Raw genomic sequence first — 19,154 nt, 5'->3', positions numbered from 1 at the left:
AAATTGGATTTTAAGAAAGAATGTTTTTTTGACTGTTGCTTTCTCTTGATGTGAAATTTTTAAAAGAATTACGCAGGTCCCACCGAGGTTTGAACTCGGATCGCTGGATTCAGATTTGAACTCGGATCGCTGGATTCAGAGTCCAGAGTGCTAACCATTACATCATGGAACCCCACACGATGCTACCAACTGGTAGAACGCCTGGATCTCAGAACTTCGATAACGGTAGAATATCACCTCTCAATCAACTTCAATAAAAGCGGGTAATAGTAAGGAAAATGTAGACTTTGCACAAGTAGCAGACTTTTCCTGCCAAATCAGCTTACACGCAGTGTCAGAATGGCCGAGCGGTCTAAGGCGCCAGACTCAAGATCAACTTCTTCCACAATATGGGTGTTCTGGTCTCCACATGGAGGCGTGGGTTCAAATCCCTCTTCTGACAGCTCTTTCACATTTTTTGCTTTTCATTCTTAAAATTCCATCCTTTTACATTTAAAATAGGAAAATTATCCCTTTTTAATGGGCAGAAGAATTCATCGTCTAGGCAGTTGCAGTATGACACCTTCTCTAAAGTCATTTGCCCATTGTGGCTTCATAGCAGGTGTTTAGAATTGATAAATATCTTTAAGTCTAAATGCTTCTGATGATGAAATTTCAAAGATTATTTTCTGGATTCTGTTCTTTTGGGGTGTCATTATTCGCTGGTTGTTAAACCCTACGGCATGTATCCTTCTTTGAAGTCATTCTCTGTGCCGTAGACTAACATTGTCTTAATGTGATGCTCTTCGTTGGGGATTAACGATTCTGACCAGGAATGATCCATCATTTTCCATTTAAAATAGGAAACTAATCACTTTATAATATCATTAGACTGCATCATCTAGGCATTGATACCAAATACCAAAGGATTTATGTTGGCCTGGTCCATACCCATGGTTAAGAAATGAAGGTATGCATAAATGCTTGAAAGAAATGAAACCAAGCAGATGCCAGAATTCTATTGAAGAAAAATGTGTTTGGTATCTAATGTCGAGATGGCTGACTCCAATTTGGTATCGGCAGATTATATATGCTTAAATTGGATTTTAAGAAAGAATGTTTTTTTGACTGTTGCTTTCTCTTGATGTGAAATTTTTAAAAGAATGACGCAGGTCTCACCGAGACTTTAACTCGGATCGCTGGATTCAGAGTCCAGAGTGCTAACCATTACACCATGGAACCCCACACGATGCTACCAACTGGTAGAACGCCTGGATCTCAGATCTTCGATAACGATAGAATATCACCTCTCACTCAACTTCAATAAAAGTGGGTAATAGTAAGGAAAATGTAGACTTTGCACAAGTAGCAGACTTTTCCTGCCAAATCAGCTAACACGCAGTGTCAGAATGGCTGAGCGGTCTAAGGCGCCAGACTCAAGATCAACTTCTTCCACAATATGGGTGTTCTGGTCTCCACATGGAGGCGTGGGTTCAAGTCCCACTTCTGACAGCTCTTTCATATTTTTTGCTGTTCATTCTTAAAATTCCATCCTTTTACATTTAAAATAGGAAAATTATCACTTTTTAATGGGCAGAAGAATTCATCGTCTAGGCAGTTGCAGTATGACACCTTCTCTAAAGTCATTTGCCCATTGTGGCTTCATAGCAGGTGTTTAGAATTGATCATTATCTTTAACTCTGAATGCTTCTGATGATGAAATTTCAAAGATTATTTTCTGGATTCTGTTCTTTTGGGGTGTCATTATTCGCTGGTTGTTAAACCCTACGGCATGTATCCTTCTTTGAAGTCATTCTCTGTGCCGTAGACTAACATTGTCTTAATGTGATGCTCTTCGTTGGGGATTAACGATTCTGACCAGGAATGATCCATCATTTTCCATTTAAAATAGGAAACTAATCACTTTATAATATCATTAGACTGCATCATCTAGGCATTGATACCAAATACCAAAGGATTTATGTTGGCCTGGTCCATACCCATGGTTAAGAAATGAAGGTATGCATAAATTCTTGAAAGAAATGAAACCAAGCAGATGCCAGAATTCTATTGAAGAAAAATGTGTTTGGTATCTAATGTCGAGATGGCTGACTCCAATTTGGCATCGGCAGATTATATATGCTTAAATTGGATTTTAAGAAAGAATGTTGACTGTTGCTTTCTCTTGATGTGAAATTTTTAAAAGAATTACGCAGGTCCCACCGAGATTTGAACTCGGATCGCTGGATTCAGAGTCCAGAGTGCTAACCATTACACCATGGAACCCCACACGATGCCACCAACTGGTAGAATGCCTGGATCTCAGATCTTAGATAACGGTAGAATATCACCTCTCACTCAACTTCAATAAAAGTGGGTAATAGTAAGGAAAATGTAGACTTTGCACAAGTAGCAGACTTTTCCTGCCAAATCAGCTTACACGCAGTGTCAGAATGGCCGAGCGGTCTAAGGCGCCAGACTCAAGATCAACTTCTTTCACAATATGGGTGTTCTGGTCTCCACATGGAGGCGTGGGTTCAAGTCCCACTTCTGACAGCTCTTTCATATTTTTTGCTGTTCATTCTTAAAATTCCATCCTTTTACATTTAAAATAGGAAAATTATCACTTTTTAATGGGCAGAAGAATTCATCGTCTTGGCAGTTGCAGTATGACACCTTCTCTAAAGTCATTTGCCCATTGTGGCTTCATAGCAGGTGTTTAGAATTGGTCATTATCTTTAACTCTGAATGCTTCTGATGATGAAATTTCAAAGATTATTTTCTTGATTCTGTTCTTTTGGGGTGTCATTATTCGCTGGTTGTTAAACCCTAAGGCATGTATCCTTCTTTGAAGTCATTCTCTGTGCCGTAGACTAACATTGTCTTAATGTGATGCTCTTCGTTGGGGATTAACGATTCTGACCAGGAATGATCCATCATTTTCCATTTAAAATAGGAAACTAATCACTTTATAATATCATTAGACTGCATCATCTAGGCATTGATACCAAATACCAAAGGATTTATGTTGGCCTGGTCCATACCCATGGTTAAGAAATGAAGGTATGCATAAATTCTTGAAAGAAATGAAACCAAACAGATGCCAGAATTCTATTGAAGAAAAATGTGTTTGGTATCTAATGTCGAGATGGCTGACTCCAATTTGGCATCGGCAGATTATATATGCTTAAATTGGATTTTAAGAAAGAATGTTGACTGTTGCTTTCTCTTGATGTGAAATTTTTAAAAGAATTACGCAGGTCCCACCGAGATTTGAACTTGGATCGCTGGATTCAGAGTCCAGAGTGCTAACCATTACACCATGGAACCCCACACGATGCCACCAACTGGTAGAACGCCTGGATCTCAGAACTTCGATAACGGTAGAATATCACCTCTCAATCAACTTCAATAAAAGCAGGTAATAGTAAGGAAAATGTAGACTTTGCACAAGTAGCAGACTTTTCCTGCCAAATCAGCTTACACGCAGTGTCAGAATGGCCGAGCGGTCTAAGGCGCCAGACTCAAGATCAACTTCTTCCACAATATGGGTGTTCTGGTCTCCACATGGAGGCGTGGGTTCAAATCCCACTTCTGACAGCTCTTTCACATTTTTTGCTTTTCATTCTTAAAATTCCATCCTTTTACATTTAAAATAGGAAAATTATCACGTTTTAATGGGCAGAAGAATTCATCGTCTAGGCAGTTGCAGTATGACACCTTCTCTAAAGTCATTTGCCCATTGTGGCTTCATAGCAGATGTTTAGAATTGATAAATATCTTTAAGTCTGAATGCTTCTGATGATGAAATTTCAAAGATTATTTTCTGGATTCTGTTCTTTTGGGGTGTCATTATTCGCTGGTTGTTAAACCCTATGGCATGTATCCTTCTTTGAAGTCATTCTCTGTGCCGTAGACTAACATTGTCTTAATGTGATGCTCTTCGTTGGGGATTAACGATTCTGACCAGGAATGATCCATCATTTTCCATTTAAAATAGGAAACTAATCACTTTATAATATCATTAGACTGCATCATCTAGGCATTGATACCAAATACCAAAGGATTTATGTTGGCCTGGTCCATACCCATGGTTAAGAAATGAAGGTATGCATAAATGCTTGAAAGAAATGAAACCAAGCAGATGCCAGAATTCTATTGAAGAAAAATGTGTTTGGTATCTAATGTCGAGATGGCTGACTCCAATTTGGCATCGGCAGATTATATATGCTTAAATTGGATTTTAAGAAAGAATGTTTTTTTGACTGTTGCTTTCTCTTGATGTGAAATTTTTAAAAGAATGACGCAGGTCCCACCGAGATTTTTACTCGGATCACTGGATTCAGAGTCCAGAGTGCTAACCATTACACCATGGAACCCCACACGATGCTACCAACTGGTAGAACGCCTGGATCTCAGATCTTCGATAACGGTAGAATATCACCTCTCACTCAACTTCAATAAAAGTGGGTAATAGTAAGGAAAATGTAGACTTTGCACAAGTAGCAGACTTTTCCTGCCAAATCAGCTTACACACAGTGTCAGAATGGCCGAGCGGTCTAAGGCGCCAGACTCAAGATCAACTTCTTCCACAATATGGGTGTTCTGGTCTCCACATGGAGGCGTGGGTTCAAATCCCACTTCTGACAGCTCTTTCACGTTTTTTGCTTTTCATTCTTAAAATTCCATCCTTTTACATTTAAAATAGGAAAATTATCACTTTTTAATGGGCAGAGGAATTCATCGTCTAGGCAGTTGCAGTTTGACACCTTCTCTAAAGTCATTTGCCCATTGTGGCTTCATAGCAGGTGTTAAGAATTGATCATTATCTTTAAGTCTGAATGCTTCTGATGATGAAATTTCAAAGATTATTTTCTGGATTCTGTTCTTTTGGGGTGTCATTATTCGCTGGTTGTTAAACCCCACGGCATGTATCCTTCTTTGAAGTCATTCTCTGTGCCGTAGACTAACATTGTCTTAATGTGATGCTCTTCGTTGGGGATTAACGATTCTGACCAGGAATGATCCATCATTTTCCATTTAAAATAGGAAACTAATCACTTTATAATATCATTAGACTGCATCATCTAGGCATTGATACCAAATACCAACGGATTTATGTTGGCCTGGTCCATACCCATGGTTAAGAAATGAAGGTATGCATAAATTCTTGAAAGAAATGAAACCAAGCAGATGCCAGAATTCTATAGAAGAAAAATGTGTTTGGTATCTAATGTCGAGATGGCTGACTCCAATTTGGCATCGGCAGATTATATATGCTTAAATTGGATTTTAAGAAAGAATGTTGACTGTTGCTTTCTCTTGATGTGAAATTTTTAAAAGAATTACGCAGGTCCCACCGAGATTTGAACTCGGATCGCTGGATTCAGAGTCCAGAGTGCTAACCATTACACCATGGAACCCCACACGATGCTACCAACTGGTAGAATGCCTGGATCTCAGATCTTCGCTAACGGTAGAATATCACCTCTCACTCAACTTCAATAAAAGTGGGTAATAGTAAGGAAAATGTAGACTTTGCACAAGTAGCAGACTTTTCCTGCCAAATCAGCATACACACAGTGTCAGAATGGCCGAGCGGTCTAAGGCGCCAGACTCAAGATCAACTTCTTCCACAATATGGGTGTTATGGTCTCCACATGGAGGCGTGGGTCCTTTTACATTTAAAATAGGAAAATTATCACTTTTTAATGGGCAGAAGAATTCATCGTCTAGGCAGTTGCAGTATGACACCTTCTCTAAAGTCATTTGCCCATTGTGGCTTCATAGCAGGTGTTTAGAATTGATCATTATCTTTAACTCTGAATGCTTCTGATGATGAAATTTCAAAGATTATTTTCTGGATTCTGTTCTTTTGGGGTGTCATTATTCGCTGGTTGTTAAACCCTATGGCATGTATCCTTCTTTGAAGTCATTCTCTGTGCCGTAGACTAACATTGTCTTAATGTGATGCTCTCCGTTGGGGATTAACGATTCTGACCAGGAATGATCCATAATTTTCCATTTAAAATAGGAAACTAATCACTTTATAATATCATTAGACTGCATCATCTAGGCATTGATACCAAATACCAAAGGATTTATGTTGGCCTGGTCCATACCCATGGTTAAGAAATGAAGGTATGCATACATGCTTGAAAGAAATGAAACCAAGCAGATGCCAGAATTCTATTGAAGAAAAATGTGTTTGGTATCTAATGTCGAGATGGCTGACTCCAATTTGGCATCGGCAGATTATATATGCTTAAATTGGATTTTAAGAAAGAATGTTTTTTTGACTGTTGCTTTCTCTTGATGTGAAATTTTTAAAAGCAGGTCCCACTGAAATTTGAACTCGGATCGCTGGATTCAGAGTCCAGAGTGCTAACCATTACACCATGGAACCCCACACAATGCCACCAACTGGTAGAATGCCTGGATCTCAGATCTTCGATAACGGTAGAATATCACCTCTCACTCAACTTCAATAAAAGTGGGTAATAGTAAGGAAAATGTAGACTTTGCACAAGTAGCAGACTTTTCCTGCCAAATCAGCTTACACGCAGTGTCAGAATGGCCGAGCGGTCTAAGGCGCCAGACTCAAGATCAACTTCTTCCACAATATGGGTGTTCTGGTCTCCACATGGAGGCGTGGGTCCTTTTACATTTAAAATAGGAAAATTATCACTTTTTAATGGGCAGAAGAATTCATCGTCTAGGCAGTTGCAGTATGACACCTTCTCTAAAGTCATTTGCCCATTGTGGCTTCGTAGCAGGTGTTTAGAATTGATCATTATCTTTAACTCTGAATGCTTCTGATGATGAAATTTCAAAGATTATTTTCTGGATTCTGTTCTTTTGGGGTGTCATTATTCGCTGGTTGTTAAACCCTACGGCATGTATCCTTCTTTGAAGTCATTCTCTGTGCCGTAGACTAACATTGTCTTAATGTGATGCTCTTCGTTGGGGATTAACGATTCTGACCAGGAATGATCCATCATTTTCCATTTAAAATAGGAAACTAATCACTTTATAATATCATTAGACTGCATCATCTAGGCATTGATACCAAATACCAAAGGATTTATGTTGGCCTGGTCCATACCCATGGTTAAGAAATGAAGGTATGCATAAATGCTTGAAAGAAATGAAACCAAGCAGATGCCAGAATTCTATTGAAGAAAAATGTGTTTGGTATCTAATGTCGAGATGGCTGACTCCAATTTGGCATCGGCAGATTATATATGCTTAAATTGGATTTTAAGAAAGAATGTTTTTTTGACTGTTGCTTTCTCTTGATGTGAAATTTTTAAAAGAATTACGCAGGTCCCACCGAGATTTGAACTCGGATCGCTGGATTCAGAGTCCAGAGTGCTAACCATTACACCATGGAACCCCACTCAATGCTACCAACTGGTAGAATGCCTGGATCTCAGATCTTCGATAACGGTAGAATATCACCTCTCACTCAACTTCAATAAAAGTGGGTAATAGTAAGGAAAATGTAGACTTTGCACAAGTAGCAGACTTTTCCTGCCAAATCAGCTTACACGCAGTGTCAGAATGGCCGAACGGTCTAAGGCGCCAGACTCAAGATCAACTTCTTCCACAAAATGGGTGTTCTGGTCTCCACATGGAGGCGTGGGTTCAAATCCCACTTCTGACAGCTCTTTCATATTTTTTGCTGTTCATTCTTAAAATTCCATCCTTTTACATTTAAAATAGGAAAATTATCACTTTTTAATGGGCAGAAGAATTCATCGTCTAGGCAGTTGCAGTATGACACCTTCTCTAAAGTCATTTGCCCATTGTGGCTTCATAGCAGGTGTTTAGAATTGATCATTATCTTTAAGTCTGAATGCTTCTGATGATGAAATTTCAAAGATTATTTTCTGGATTCTGTTCTTTTGGGGTGTCATTATTCGCTGGTTGTTAAACCCTACGGCATGTATCCTTCTTTGAAGTCATTCTCTGTGCCGTAGACTAACATTGTCTTAATGTGATGCTCTTCGTTGGGGATTAACGATTCTGACCAGGAATGATCCATCATTTTCCATTTAAAATAGGAAACTAATCACTTTATAATATCATTAGACTGCATCATCTAGGCATTGATACCAAATACCAAAGGATTTATGTTGGCCTGGTCCATACCCATGGTTAAGAAATGAAGGTATGCATAAATGCTTGAAAGAAATGAAACCAAGCAGATGCCAGAATTCTATTGAAGAAAGATGTGTTTGGTATCTAATGTCGAGATGGCTGACTCCAATTTGGAACCCCACACGATGCTACCAACTGGTAGAATGCCTGGATCTCAGATCTTCGATAACGGTAGAATATCACCTCTCACTCAACTTCAATAAAAGTGGGTAATAGTAAGGAAAATGTAGACTTTGCACAAGTAGCAGACTTTTCCTGCCAAATCAGCTTACACGCAGTGTCAGAATGGCCGAGCGGTCTAAGGCGACAGACTCAAGATCAACTTCTTCCACAATATGGGTGTTCTGGTCTCCACATGAAGGCGTGGGTCCTTTTACATTTAAAATAGGAAAATTATCACTTTTTAATGGGCAGAAGAATTCATCGTCTAGGCAGTTGCAGTATGACACCTTCTCTAAAGTCATTTGCCCATTGTGGCTTCGTAGCAGGTGTTTAGAATTGATCATTATCTTTAACTCTTAATGCTTCTGATGATGAAATTTCAAAGATTATTTTCTGGATTCTGTTCTTTTGGGGTGTCATTATTCGCTGGTTGTTAAACCCTACGGCATGTATCCTTCTTTGAAGGATTTATGTTGGCCTGGTCCAAACCCATGGTTAAGAAATGAAGGTATGCATAAATGCTTGAAAGAAATGAAACCAAGCAGATGCCAGAATTCTATTGAAGAAAAATGTGTTTGGTATCTAATGTCGAGATGGCTGACTCCAATTTGGCAGAATGCCTGGATCTCAGATCTTCGATAACGGTAGAATATCACCTCTCACTCAACTTCAAGAAAAGTGGGTAATAGTAAGGAAAATGTAGACTTTGCACAAGTAGCAGACTTTTCCTGCCAAATCAGCTTACACGCAGTGTCAGAATGGCCGAACGGTCTAAGGCGCCAGACTCAAGATCAACTTCTTCCACAATATGGGTGTTCTGTTCTCCACATGGAGGCGTGGGTTCAAATCCCACTTCTGACAGCTCTTTCATATTTTTTGCTGTTCATTCTTAAAATTCCATCCTTTTACATTTAAAATAGGAAAATTATCACTTTTTAATGGGCAGAAGAATTCATCGTCTAGGCAGTTGCAGTATGACACCTTCTCTAAAGTCATTTGCCCATTGTGGCTTCATAGCAGGTGTTTAGAATTGATCATTATCTTTAAGTCTGAATGCTTCTGATGATGAAATTTCAAAGATTATTTTCTGGATTCTGTTCTTTTGGGGTGTCATTATTCGCTGGTTGTTAAACCCTACGGCATGTATCCTTCTTTGAAGTCATTCTCTGTGCCGTAGACTAACATTGTCTTAATGTGATGCTCTTCGTTGGGGATTAACGATTCTGACCAGGAATGATCCATCATTTTCCATTTAAAATAGGAAACTAATCACTTTATAATATCATTAGACTGCATCATCTAGGCATTGATACCAAATACCAAAGGATTTATGTTGGCCTGGTCCATACCCATGGTTAAGAAATGAAGGTATGCATAAATGCTTGAAAGAAATGAAACCAAGCAGATGCCAGAATTCTATTGAAGAAAGATGTGTTTGGTATCTAATGTCGAGATGGCTGACTCCAATTTGGAACCCCACACGATGCTACCAACTGGTAGAATGCCTGGATCTCAGATCTTCGATAACGGTAGAATATCACCTCTCACTCAACTTCAATAAAAGTGGGTAATAGTAAGGAAAATGTAGACTTTGCACAAGTAGCAGACTTTTCCTGCCAAATCAGCTTACACGCAGTGTCAGAATGGCCGAGCGGTCTAAGGCGCCAGACTAAAGATCAACTTCTTCCACAATATGGGTGTTCTGGTCTCCACATGAAGGCGTGGGTCCTTTTACATTTAAAATAGGAAAATTATCACTTTTTAATGGGCAGAAGAATTCATCGTCTAGGCAGTTGCAGTATGACACCTTCTCTAAAGTCATTTGCCCATTGTGGCTTCGTAGCAGGTGTTTAGAATTGATCATTATCTTTAACTCTGAATGCTTCTGATGATGAAATTTCAAAGATTATTTTCTGGATTCTGTTCTTTTGGGGTGTCATTATTCGCTGGTTGTTAAACCCTACGGCATGTATCCTTCTTTGAAGGATTTATGTTGGCCTGGTCCATACCCATGGTTAAGAAATGAAGGTATGCATAAATGCTTGAAAGAAATGAAACCAAGCAGATGCCAGAATTCTATTGAAGAAAAATGTGTTTGGTATCTAATGTCGAGATGGCTGACTCCAATTTGGCAGAATGCCTGGATCTCAGATCTTCGATAACGGTAGAATATCACCTCTCACTCAACTTCAAGAAAAGTGGGTAATAGTAAGGAAAATGTAGACTTTGCACAAGTAGCAGACTTTTCCTGCCAAATCAGCTTACCCGCAGTGTCAGAATGGCCGAGCGGTCTAAGGCGCCAGACTCAAGATCAACTTCTTCCACAATATGGGTGTTCTGGTCTCCACATGGAGGCGTGGGTTCAAATCCCACTTCTGACAGCTCTTTCATATTTTTTGCTGTTCATTCTTAAAATTCCATCCTTTTACATTTAAAATAGGAAAATTATCACTTTTTAATGGGCAGAAGAATTCATCGTCTAGGCAGTTGCAGTATGACACCTTCTCTAAAGTCATTTGCCCATTGTGGCTTCATAGCAGGTGTTTAGAATTGATCATTATCTTTAAGTCTGAATGCTTCTGATGATGAAATTTCAAAGATTATTTTCTGGATTCTGTTCTTTTGGGGTGTCATTATTCGCTGGTTGTTAAACCCTACGGCATGTATCCTTCTTTGAAGTCATTCTCTGTGCCGTAGACTAACATTGTCTTAATGTGATGCTCTCCGTTGGGGATTAACGATTCTGACCAGGAATGATCCATCATTTTCCATTTAAAATAGGAAACTAATCACTTTATAATATCATTAGACTGCATCATCTAGGCATTGATACCAAATACCAAAGGATTTATGTTGGCCTGGTCCATACCCATGGTTAAGAAATGAAGGTATGCATAAATGCTTGAAAGAAATGAAACCAAGCAGATGCCAGAATTCTATTGAAGAAAAATGTGTTTGGTATCTAATGTCGAGATGGCTGACTCCAATTTGGCATCGGCAGATTATATATGCTTAAATTGGATTTTAAGAAATAATGTTTTTTTGACTGTTGCTTTCTCTTGATGTGAAATTTTTAAAAGAATTACGCAGATTTGAACTCGGATCGCTGGATACAGAGTCCAGAGTGCTAACCATTACACCATGGAACCCCACACGATGCTACCAACTGGTAGAATGCCTGGATCTCAGATCTTCGATAATGGTAGAATATCACCTCTCACTCAACTTCAATAAAAGTGGGTAATAGTAAGGAAAATGTAGGCTTACACGCAGTGTCAGAATGGCCGAGCGGTCTAAGGCGCCAGACTCAAGATCAACTTCTTCCACAATATGGGTGTTCTGGTCTCCACATGGAGGCGTTGGTCCTTTTACATTTAAAATAGGAAAATTATCACTTTTTAATGGGCAGAAGAATTCATCGTCTAGGCAGTTGCAGTATGACACCTTCTCTAAAGTCATTTGCCCATTGTGGCTTCATAGCAGGTGTTTAGAATTGATCATTATCTTTAACTCTGAATGCTTCTGATGATGAAATTTCAAAGATTATTTTCTGGATTCTGTTCTTTTGGGGTGTCATTATTCGCTGGTTGTTAAACCCTACGGCATGTATCCTTCTTTGAAGGATTTATGTTGGCCTGGTCCATACCCATGGTTAAGAAATGAAGGTATGCATAAATGCTTGAAAGAAATGAAACCAAGCAGATGCCAGAATTCTATTGAAGAAAAATGTGTTTGGTATCTAATGTCGAGATGGCTGACTCCAATTTGGCATCGGCAGATTATATATGCTTAAATTGGATTTTAAGAAATAATGTTTTTTTGACTGTTGCTTTCTCTTGATGTGAAATTTTTAAAAGAATTACGCAGGTCCCACCGAGATTTGAACTCGGATCGCTGGATTCAGAGTCCAGAGTGCTAACCATTACACCATGGAACGCCACACAATGCCACCAACTGGTAGAATGCCTGGATCTCAGATCTTCGATAACGGTAGAATATCACCTCTCACTCAACTTCAATAAAAGTGGGTAATAGTAAGGAAAATGTAGACTTTGCACAAGTAGCAGACTTTTCCTGCCAAATCAGCTTACACGCAGTGTCAGAATGGCCGAGCGGTCTAAGGCGCCAGACTCAAGATCAACTTCTTCCACAATATGGGTGTTCTGGTCTCCACATGGAGGCGTGGGTTCAAGTCCCACTTCTGACAGCTCTTTCATATTTTTTGCTGTTCATTCTTAAAATTCCATCCTTTTACATTTAAAATAGGAAAATTAACACTTTTTAATGGGCAGAAGAATTCATCGTCTAGGCAGTTGCAGTATGACACCTTCTCTAAAGTCATTTGCCCATTGTGGCTTCATAGCAGGTGTTTAGAATTGATCATTATCTTTAACTCTGAATGCTTCTGATGATGAAATTTCAAAGATTATTTTCTGGATTCTGTTCTTTTGGGGTGTCATTATTCGCTGGTTGTTAAACCCTACGGCATGTATCCTTCTTTGAAGTCATTCTCTGTGCCGTAGACTAACATTGTCTTAATGTGATGCTCTTCGTTGGGGATTAACGATTCTGACCAGGAATGATCCATAATTTTCCATTTAAAATAGGAAACTAATCACTTTATAATATCATTAGACTGCATCATCTAGGCATTGATACCAAATACCAAAGGATTTATGTTGGCCTGGTCCATACCCATGGTTAAGAAATGAAGGTATGCATAAATGCTTGAAAGAAATGAAACCAAGCAGATGCCAGAATTCTATTGAAGAAAAATGTGTTTGGTATCTAATGTCGAGATGGCTGACTCCAATTTGGCATCGGCAGATTATATATGCTTAAATTGGATTTTAAGAAATAATGTTTTTTTGACTGTTGCTTTCTCTTGATGTGAAATTTTTAAAAGAATTACGCAGATTTGAACTCGGATCGCTGGATACAGAGTCCAGAGTGCTAACCATTACACCATGGAACCCCACACGATGCTACCAACTGGTAGAATGCCTGGATCTCAGATCTTCGATAACGGTAGAATATCACCTCTCACTCAACTTCAATAAAAGTGGGTAATAGTAAGGAAAATGTAGGCTTACACGCAGTGTCAGAATGGCCGAGCGGTCTAAGGCGCCAGACTCAAGATCAACTTCTTCCACAATATGGGTGTTCTGGTCTCCACATGGAGGCGTGGGTCCTTTTACATTTAAAATAGGAAAATTATCACTTTTTAATGGGCAGAAGAATTCATCGTCAGGCAGTTGCAGTATGACACCTTCTCTAAAGTCATTTGCCCATTGTGGCTTCATAGCAGGTGTTTAGAATTGATCCTTATCTTTAACTCTGAATGCTTCTGATGATGAAATTTCAAAGATTATTTTCTGGATTCTGTTCTTTTGGGGTGTCATTATTCGCTGGTTGTTAAACCCTACGGCATGTATCCTTCTTTGAAGTCATTCTCTGTGCCGTAGACTAACATTGTCTTAATGTGATGCTCTTCGTTGGGGATTAACGATTCTGACCAGGAATGATCCATCATTTTCCATTTAAAATAGGAAACTAATCACTTTATAATATCATTAGACTGCATCATCTAGGCATTGATACCAAATACCAAAGGATTTATGTTGGCCTGGTCCATACCCATGGTTAAGAAATGAAGGTATGCATAAATGCTTGAAAGAAATGAAACCAAGCAGATGCCAGAATTCTATTGAAAAAAAATGTGTTTGGTATCTAATGTCGAGATGGCTGACTCCAATTTGGCATCGGCAGATTATATATGCTTAAATTGGATTTTAAGAAAGAATGTTTTTTTGACTGTTGCTTTCTCTTGATGTGAAATTTTTAAAAGAATTACGCAGGTCCCACCGAGATTTGAACTCGGATCGCTGGATTCAGAGTCCAGAGTGCTAACCATTACACCATGGAACCCCACACAATGCCACCAACTGGTAGAATGCCTGGATCTCAGATCTTCGATAACGGTAGAATATCACCTCTCACTCAACTTCAATAAAAGTGGGTAATAGTAAGGAAAATGTAGACTTTGCACAAGTAGCAGACTTTTCCTGCCAAATCACCTTACACACAGTGTCAGAATGGCCGAGCGGTCTAAGGCGCCAGACTCAAGATCAACTTCTTCCACAATATGGGTGTTCTGGTCTCCACATGGAGGCGTGGGTTCAAATCCCACTTCTGACAGCTCTTTCATATTTTTTGCTGTTCATTCTTAAAATTCCATCCTTTTACATTTAAAATAGGAAAATTATCACTTTTTAATGGGCAGAAGAATTCATCGTCTAGGCAGTTGCAGTATGACACCTTCTCTAAAGTCATTTGCCCATTGTGGCTTCATAGCAGGTGTTTAGAATTGATCATTATCTTTAACTCTGAATGCTTCTGATGATGAAATTTCAAAGATTATTTTCTGGATTCTGTTCTTTTGGGGTGTCATTATTCGCTGGTTGTTAAACCCTACGGCATGTATCCTTCTTTGAAGTCATTCTCTGTGCCGTAGACTAACATTGTCTTAATGTGATGCTCTCCGTTGGGGATTAACGATTCTGACCAGGAATGATCCATCATTTTCCATTTAAAATAGGAAACTAATCACTTTATAATATCATTAGACTGCATCATCTAGGCATTGATACCAAATACCAAAGGATTTATGTTGGCCTGGTCCATACCCATGGTTAAGAAATGAAGGTATGCATAAATGCTTGAAAGAAATGAAACCAAGCAGATGCCAGAATTCTATTGAAGAAAAATGTGTTTGGTATCTAATGTCGAGATGGCTGACTCCAATTTGGCATCGGCAGATTATATATGCTTAAATTGGATTTTAAGAAATAATGTTTTTTTGACTGTTGCTTTCTCTTGATGTGAAATTTTTAAAAGAATTATGCAGATTTGAACTCGGATCGCTGGATACAGAGTCCAGAGTGCTAACCATTACACCATGGAACCCCACACGATGCTACCAACTGGTAGAATGCCTGGATCTCAGATCTTCGATAACGGTAGAATATCACCTCTCACTCAACTTCAATAAAAGTGGGTAATAGTAAGGAAAATGTAGACTTTGCACAAGTAGCAGACTTTTCCTGCCAAATCAGCTTACACGCAGTGTCAGAATGGCCGAGCGGTCTAAGGCGCCAGACTCAAGATCAACTTCTTCCACAATATGTTTGTTATGGTCTCCACATGGAGGCGTGGGTCCTTTTACATTTAAAATAGGAAAATTATCACTTTTTAATGGGCAGAAGAATTCATCGTCTAGGCAGTTGCAGTATGACACCTTCTCTAAAGTCATTTGCCCATTGTGGCTTCATAGCAGGTGTTTAGAATTGATCATTATCTTTAACTCTGAATGCTTCTGATGATGAAATTTCAAAGATTATTTTCTGGATTCTGTTCTTTTGGGGTGTCATTATTCGCTGGTTGTTAAACCCTACGGCATGTATCCTTCTTTGAAGTCATTCTCTGTGCCGTAGACTAACATTGTCTTAATGTGATGCTCTCCGTTGGGGATTAACGATTCTGACCAGGAATGATCCATCATTTTCCATTTAAAATAGGAAACTAATCACTTTATAATATCATTAGACTGCATCATCTAGGCATTGATACCAAATACCAAAGGATTTATGTTGGCCTGGTCCATACCCATGGTTAAGAAATGAAGGTATGCATAAATGCTTGAAAGAAATGAAACCAAGCAGATGCCAGAATTCTATTGAAGAAAAATGTGTTTGGTATCTAATGTCGAGATGGCTGACTCCAATTTGGCATCGGCAGATTATATATGCTTAAATTGGATTTTAAGAAATAATGTTTTTTTGACTGTTGCTTTCTCTTGATGTGAAATTTTTAAAAGAATTACGCAGATTTGAACTCGGATCGCTGGATACAGAGTCCAGAGTGCTAACCATTACACCATGGAACCCCACACGATGCTACCAACTGGTAGAATGCCTGGATCTCAGATCTTCGATAATGGTAGAATATCACCTCTCACTCAACTTCAATAAAAGTGGGTAATAGTAAGGAAAATGTAGACTTTGCACAAGTAGCAGACTTTTCCTGCCAAATCAGCTTACACGCAGTGTCAGAATGGCCGAGCGGTCTAAGGCGCCAGACTCAAGATCAACTTCTTCCACAATATGTTTGTTATGGTCTCCACATGGAGGCGTGGGTCCTTTTACATTTAAAATAGGAAAATTATCACTTTTTAATAGGCAGAAGAATTCATCGTCTAGGCAGTTGCAGTATGACACCTTCTCTAAAGTCATTTGCCCATTGTGGCTTCATAGCAGGTGTTTAGAATTGATCATTATCTTTAACTCTGAATGCTTCTGATGATGAAATTTCAAAGATTATTTTCTGGATTCTGTTCTTTTGGGGTGTCATTATTCGCTGGTTGTTAAACCCTACGGCATGTATCCTTCTTTGAAGGATTTATGTTGGCCTGGTCCATACCCATGGTTAAGAAATGAAGGTATGCATAAATGCTTGAAAGAAATGAAACCAAGCAGATGCCAGAATTCTATTGAAGAAAAATGTGTTTGGTATCTAATGTCGAGATGGCTGACTCCAATTTGGCAGAATGCCTGGATCTCAGATCTTCGATAACGGTAGAATATCACCTCTCACTCAACTTCAATAAAAGTGGGTAATAGTAAGGAAAATGTAGACTTTGCACAAGTAGCAGACTTTTCCTGCCAAATCAGCTTACACGCAGTGTCAGAATGGCCGAGCGGTCTAAGGCGCCAGACTCAAGATCAACTTCTTCCACAATATGGGTGTTCTGGTCTCCACATGGAGGCGTGGGTTCAAATCCCACTTCTGACAGCTCTTTCATATTTTTTGCTGTTCATTCTTAAAATTCCATCCTTTTACATTTAAAATAGGAAAATTATCACTTTTTAATGGGCAGAAGAATTCATCGTCTAGGCAGTTGCAGTATGACACCTTCTCTAAAGTCATTTGCCCATTGTGGCTTCATAGCAGGTGTTTAGAATTGATCATTATCTTTAACTCTGAATGCTTCTGATGATGAAATTTCAAAGATTATTTTCTGGATTCTGTTCTTTTGGGGTGTCATTATTCGCTGGTTGTTAAACCCTACGGCATGTATCCTTCTTTGAAGTCATTCTCTGTGCCGTAGACTAACATTGTCTTAATGTGATGCTCTCCGTTGGGGATTAACGATTCTGACCAGGAATGATCCATCATTTTCCATTTAAAATAGGAAACTAATCACTTTATAATATCATTAGACTGCATCATCTAGGCATTGATACCAAATACCAAAGGATTTATGTTGGCCTGGTCCATACCCATGGTTAAGAAATGAAGGTATGCATAAATGCTTGAAAGAAATGAAACCAAGCAGATGCCAGAATTCTATTGAAGAAAAATGTGTTTGGTATCTAATGTCGAGATGGCTGACTCCAATTTGGCATCGGCAGATTATATATGCTTAAATTGGATTTTAAGAAAGAATGTTTTTTTGACTGTTGCTTTCTCTTGATGTGAAATTTTTAAAAGAATTACGCAGGTCCCACCGAGATTTGAACTCGGATCGCTGGATTCAGAGTCCAGAGTGCTAACCATTACACCATGGAACCCCACACAATGCCACCAACTGGTAGAATGCCTGGATCTCAGATCTTCGATAACGGTAGAATATCACCTCTCACTCAACTTCAATAAAAGTGGGTAATAGTAAGGAAAATGTAGACTTTGCACAAGTAGCAGACTTTTCCTGCCAAATCACCTTACACACAGTGTCAGAATGGCCGAGCGGTCTAAGGCGCCAGACTCAAGATCAACTTCTTCCACAATATGGGTGTTCTGGTCTCCACATGGAGGCGTGGGTTCAAATCCCACTTCTGACAGCTCTTTCATATTTTTTGCTGTTCATTCTTAAAATTCCATCCTTTTACATTTAAAATAGGAAAATTATAACTTTTTAATGGGCAGAAGAATTCATCGTCTAGGCAGTTGCAGTATGACACCTTCTCTAAAGTCATTTGCCCATTGTGGCTTCATAGCAGGTGTTTAGAATTGATCATTATCTTTAACTCTGAATGCTTCTGATGATGAAATTTCAAAGATTATTTTCTGGATTCTGTTCTTTTGGGGTGTCATTATTCGCTGGTTGTTAAACCCTACGGCATGTATCCTTCTTTGAAGTCATTCTCTGTGCCGTAGACTAACATTGTCTTAATGTGATGCTCTCCGTTGGGGATTAACGATTCTGACCAGGAATGATCCATCATTTTCCATTTAAAATAGGAAACTAATCACTTTATAATATCATTAGACTGCATCATCTAGGCATTGATACCAAATACCAAAGGATTTATGTTGGCCTGGTCCATACCCATGGTTAAGAAATGAAGGTATGCATAAATGCTTGAAAGAAATGAAACCAAGCAGATGCCAGAATTCTATTGAAGAAAAATGTGTTTGGTATCTAATGTCGAGATGGCTGACTCCAATTTGGCATCGGCAGATTATATATGCTTAAATTGGATTTTAAGAAATAATGTTTTTTTGACTGTTGCTTTCTCTTGATGTGAAATTTTTAAAAGAATTACGCAGATTTGAACTCGGATCGCTGGATACAGAGTCCAGAGTGCTAACCATTACACCATGGAACCCCACACGATGCTACCAACTGGTAGAATGCCTGGATCTCAGATCTTCGATAACGGTAGAATATCACCTCTCACTCAACTTCAATAAAAGTGGGTAATAGTAAGGAAAATGTAGACTTTGCACAAGTAGCAGACTTTTCCTGCCAAATCAGCTTACACGCAGTGTCAGAATGGCCGAGCGGTCTA

The 19,154-nt window shown here is 38.9% G+C and overlaps 22 non-coding genes across 22 annotated transcripts; 12 read left to right on the top strand and 10 right to left on the bottom strand.

Annotated features, from left to right (window-relative positions):
* The first annotated feature begins 333 nt into the window (after positions 1-333).
* Positions 334-442, top strand: TRNAL-CAA (transfer RNA leucine (anticodon CAA)). The gene is made up of 2 exons: positions 334-371; positions 397-442. It is a non-coding gene; the product is annotated as a tRNA-Leu (tRNA).
* A 707-nt stretch (positions 443-1,149) lies between these two features.
* Positions 1,150-1,221, bottom strand: TRNAQ-CUG (transfer RNA glutamine (anticodon CUG)). Its single transcript has one exon. It is a non-coding gene; the product is annotated as a tRNA-Gln (tRNA).
* Positions 1,222-1,382: 161 nt separating this feature from the next.
* Positions 1,383-1,491, top strand: TRNAL-CAA (transfer RNA leucine (anticodon CAA)). The gene is made up of 2 exons: positions 1,383-1,420; positions 1,446-1,491. It is a non-coding gene; the product is annotated as a tRNA-Leu (tRNA).
* A 702-nt stretch (positions 1,492-2,193) lies between these two features.
* On the bottom strand, positions 2,194-2,265 carry TRNAQ-CUG (transfer RNA glutamine (anticodon CUG)). The gene has a single exon. It is a non-coding gene; the product is annotated as a tRNA-Gln (tRNA).
* Positions 2,266-2,426: 161 nt separating this feature from the next.
* Positions 2,427-2,535, top strand: TRNAL-CAA (transfer RNA leucine (anticodon CAA)). Its single transcript has 2 exons — positions 2,427-2,464; positions 2,490-2,535. It is a non-coding gene; the product is annotated as a tRNA-Leu (tRNA).
* Positions 2,536-3,237: 702 nt separating this feature from the next.
* TRNAQ-CUG (transfer RNA glutamine (anticodon CUG)) lies at positions 3,238-3,309 on the bottom strand. The gene has a single exon. It is a non-coding gene; the product is annotated as a tRNA-Gln (tRNA).
* A 161-nt stretch (positions 3,310-3,470) lies between these two features.
* TRNAL-CAA (transfer RNA leucine (anticodon CAA)) lies at positions 3,471-3,579 on the top strand. The gene is made up of 2 exons: positions 3,471-3,508; positions 3,534-3,579. It is a non-coding gene; the product is annotated as a tRNA-Leu (tRNA).
* A 707-nt stretch (positions 3,580-4,286) lies between these two features.
* TRNAQ-CUG (transfer RNA glutamine (anticodon CUG)) lies at positions 4,287-4,358 on the bottom strand. Its single transcript has one exon. It is a non-coding gene; the product is annotated as a tRNA-Gln (tRNA).
* A 161-nt stretch (positions 4,359-4,519) lies between these two features.
* TRNAL-CAA (transfer RNA leucine (anticodon CAA)) lies at positions 4,520-4,628 on the top strand. The gene is made up of 2 exons: positions 4,520-4,557; positions 4,583-4,628. It is a non-coding gene; the product is annotated as a tRNA-Leu (tRNA).
* A 702-nt stretch (positions 4,629-5,330) lies between these two features.
* On the bottom strand, positions 5,331-5,402 carry TRNAQ-CUG (transfer RNA glutamine (anticodon CUG)). The gene has a single exon. It is a non-coding gene; the product is annotated as a tRNA-Gln (tRNA).
* Positions 5,403-6,313: 911 nt separating this feature from the next.
* Positions 6,314-6,385, bottom strand: TRNAQ-CUG (transfer RNA glutamine (anticodon CUG)). Its single transcript has one exon. It is a non-coding gene; the product is annotated as a tRNA-Gln (tRNA).
* Positions 6,386-7,303: 918 nt separating this feature from the next.
* TRNAQ-CUG (transfer RNA glutamine (anticodon CUG)) lies at positions 7,304-7,375 on the bottom strand. Its single transcript has one exon. It is a non-coding gene; the product is annotated as a tRNA-Gln (tRNA).
* A 161-nt stretch (positions 7,376-7,536) lies between these two features.
* On the top strand, positions 7,537-7,645 carry TRNAL-CAA (transfer RNA leucine (anticodon CAA)). Its single transcript has 2 exons — positions 7,537-7,574; positions 7,600-7,645. It is a non-coding gene; the product is annotated as a tRNA-Leu (tRNA).
* Positions 7,646-9,056: 1,411 nt separating this feature from the next.
* Positions 9,057-9,165, top strand: TRNAL-CAA (transfer RNA leucine (anticodon CAA)). Its single transcript has 2 exons — positions 9,057-9,094; positions 9,120-9,165. It is a non-coding gene; the product is annotated as a tRNA-Leu (tRNA).
* A 1,411-nt stretch (positions 9,166-10,576) lies between these two features.
* Positions 10,577-10,685, top strand: TRNAL-CAA (transfer RNA leucine (anticodon CAA)). The gene is made up of 2 exons: positions 10,577-10,614; positions 10,640-10,685. It is a non-coding gene; the product is annotated as a tRNA-Leu (tRNA).
* A 1,484-nt stretch (positions 10,686-12,169) lies between these two features.
* TRNAQ-CUG (transfer RNA glutamine (anticodon CUG)) lies at positions 12,170-12,241 on the bottom strand. Its single transcript has one exon. It is a non-coding gene; the product is annotated as a tRNA-Gln (tRNA).
* A 161-nt stretch (positions 12,242-12,402) lies between these two features.
* TRNAL-CAA (transfer RNA leucine (anticodon CAA)) lies at positions 12,403-12,511 on the top strand. The gene is made up of 2 exons: positions 12,403-12,440; positions 12,466-12,511. It is a non-coding gene; the product is annotated as a tRNA-Leu (tRNA).
* A 1,649-nt stretch (positions 12,512-14,160) lies between these two features.
* Positions 14,161-14,232, bottom strand: TRNAQ-CUG (transfer RNA glutamine (anticodon CUG)). The gene has a single exon. It is a non-coding gene; the product is annotated as a tRNA-Gln (tRNA).
* A 161-nt stretch (positions 14,233-14,393) lies between these two features.
* On the top strand, positions 14,394-14,502 carry TRNAL-CAA (transfer RNA leucine (anticodon CAA)). Its single transcript has 2 exons — positions 14,394-14,431; positions 14,457-14,502. It is a non-coding gene; the product is annotated as a tRNA-Leu (tRNA).
* A 2,543-nt stretch (positions 14,503-17,045) lies between these two features.
* TRNAL-CAA (transfer RNA leucine (anticodon CAA)) lies at positions 17,046-17,154 on the top strand. The gene is made up of 2 exons: positions 17,046-17,083; positions 17,109-17,154. It is a non-coding gene; the product is annotated as a tRNA-Leu (tRNA).
* Positions 17,155-17,861: 707 nt separating this feature from the next.
* Positions 17,862-17,933, bottom strand: TRNAQ-CUG (transfer RNA glutamine (anticodon CUG)). Its single transcript has one exon. It is a non-coding gene; the product is annotated as a tRNA-Gln (tRNA).
* Positions 17,934-18,094: 161 nt separating this feature from the next.
* Positions 18,095-18,203, top strand: TRNAL-CAA (transfer RNA leucine (anticodon CAA)). The gene is made up of 2 exons: positions 18,095-18,132; positions 18,158-18,203. It is a non-coding gene; the product is annotated as a tRNA-Leu (tRNA).
* Positions 18,204-19,154: the final 951 nt, after the last annotated feature.

This window comes from Pelobates fuscus, chromosome 2 (assembly GCF_036172605.1).
Source record: "Pelobates fuscus isolate aPelFus1 chromosome 2, aPelFus1.pri, whole genome shotgun sequence".
In the NCBI taxonomy this organism is placed as follows: Eukaryota; Metazoa; Chordata; class Amphibia; order Anura; family Pelobatidae; genus Pelobates; species Pelobates fuscus.
The sequence above is the reverse complement of the archived record's forward strand: the minus strand, read 5'-3'. Positions and strand labels throughout refer to the sequence as shown.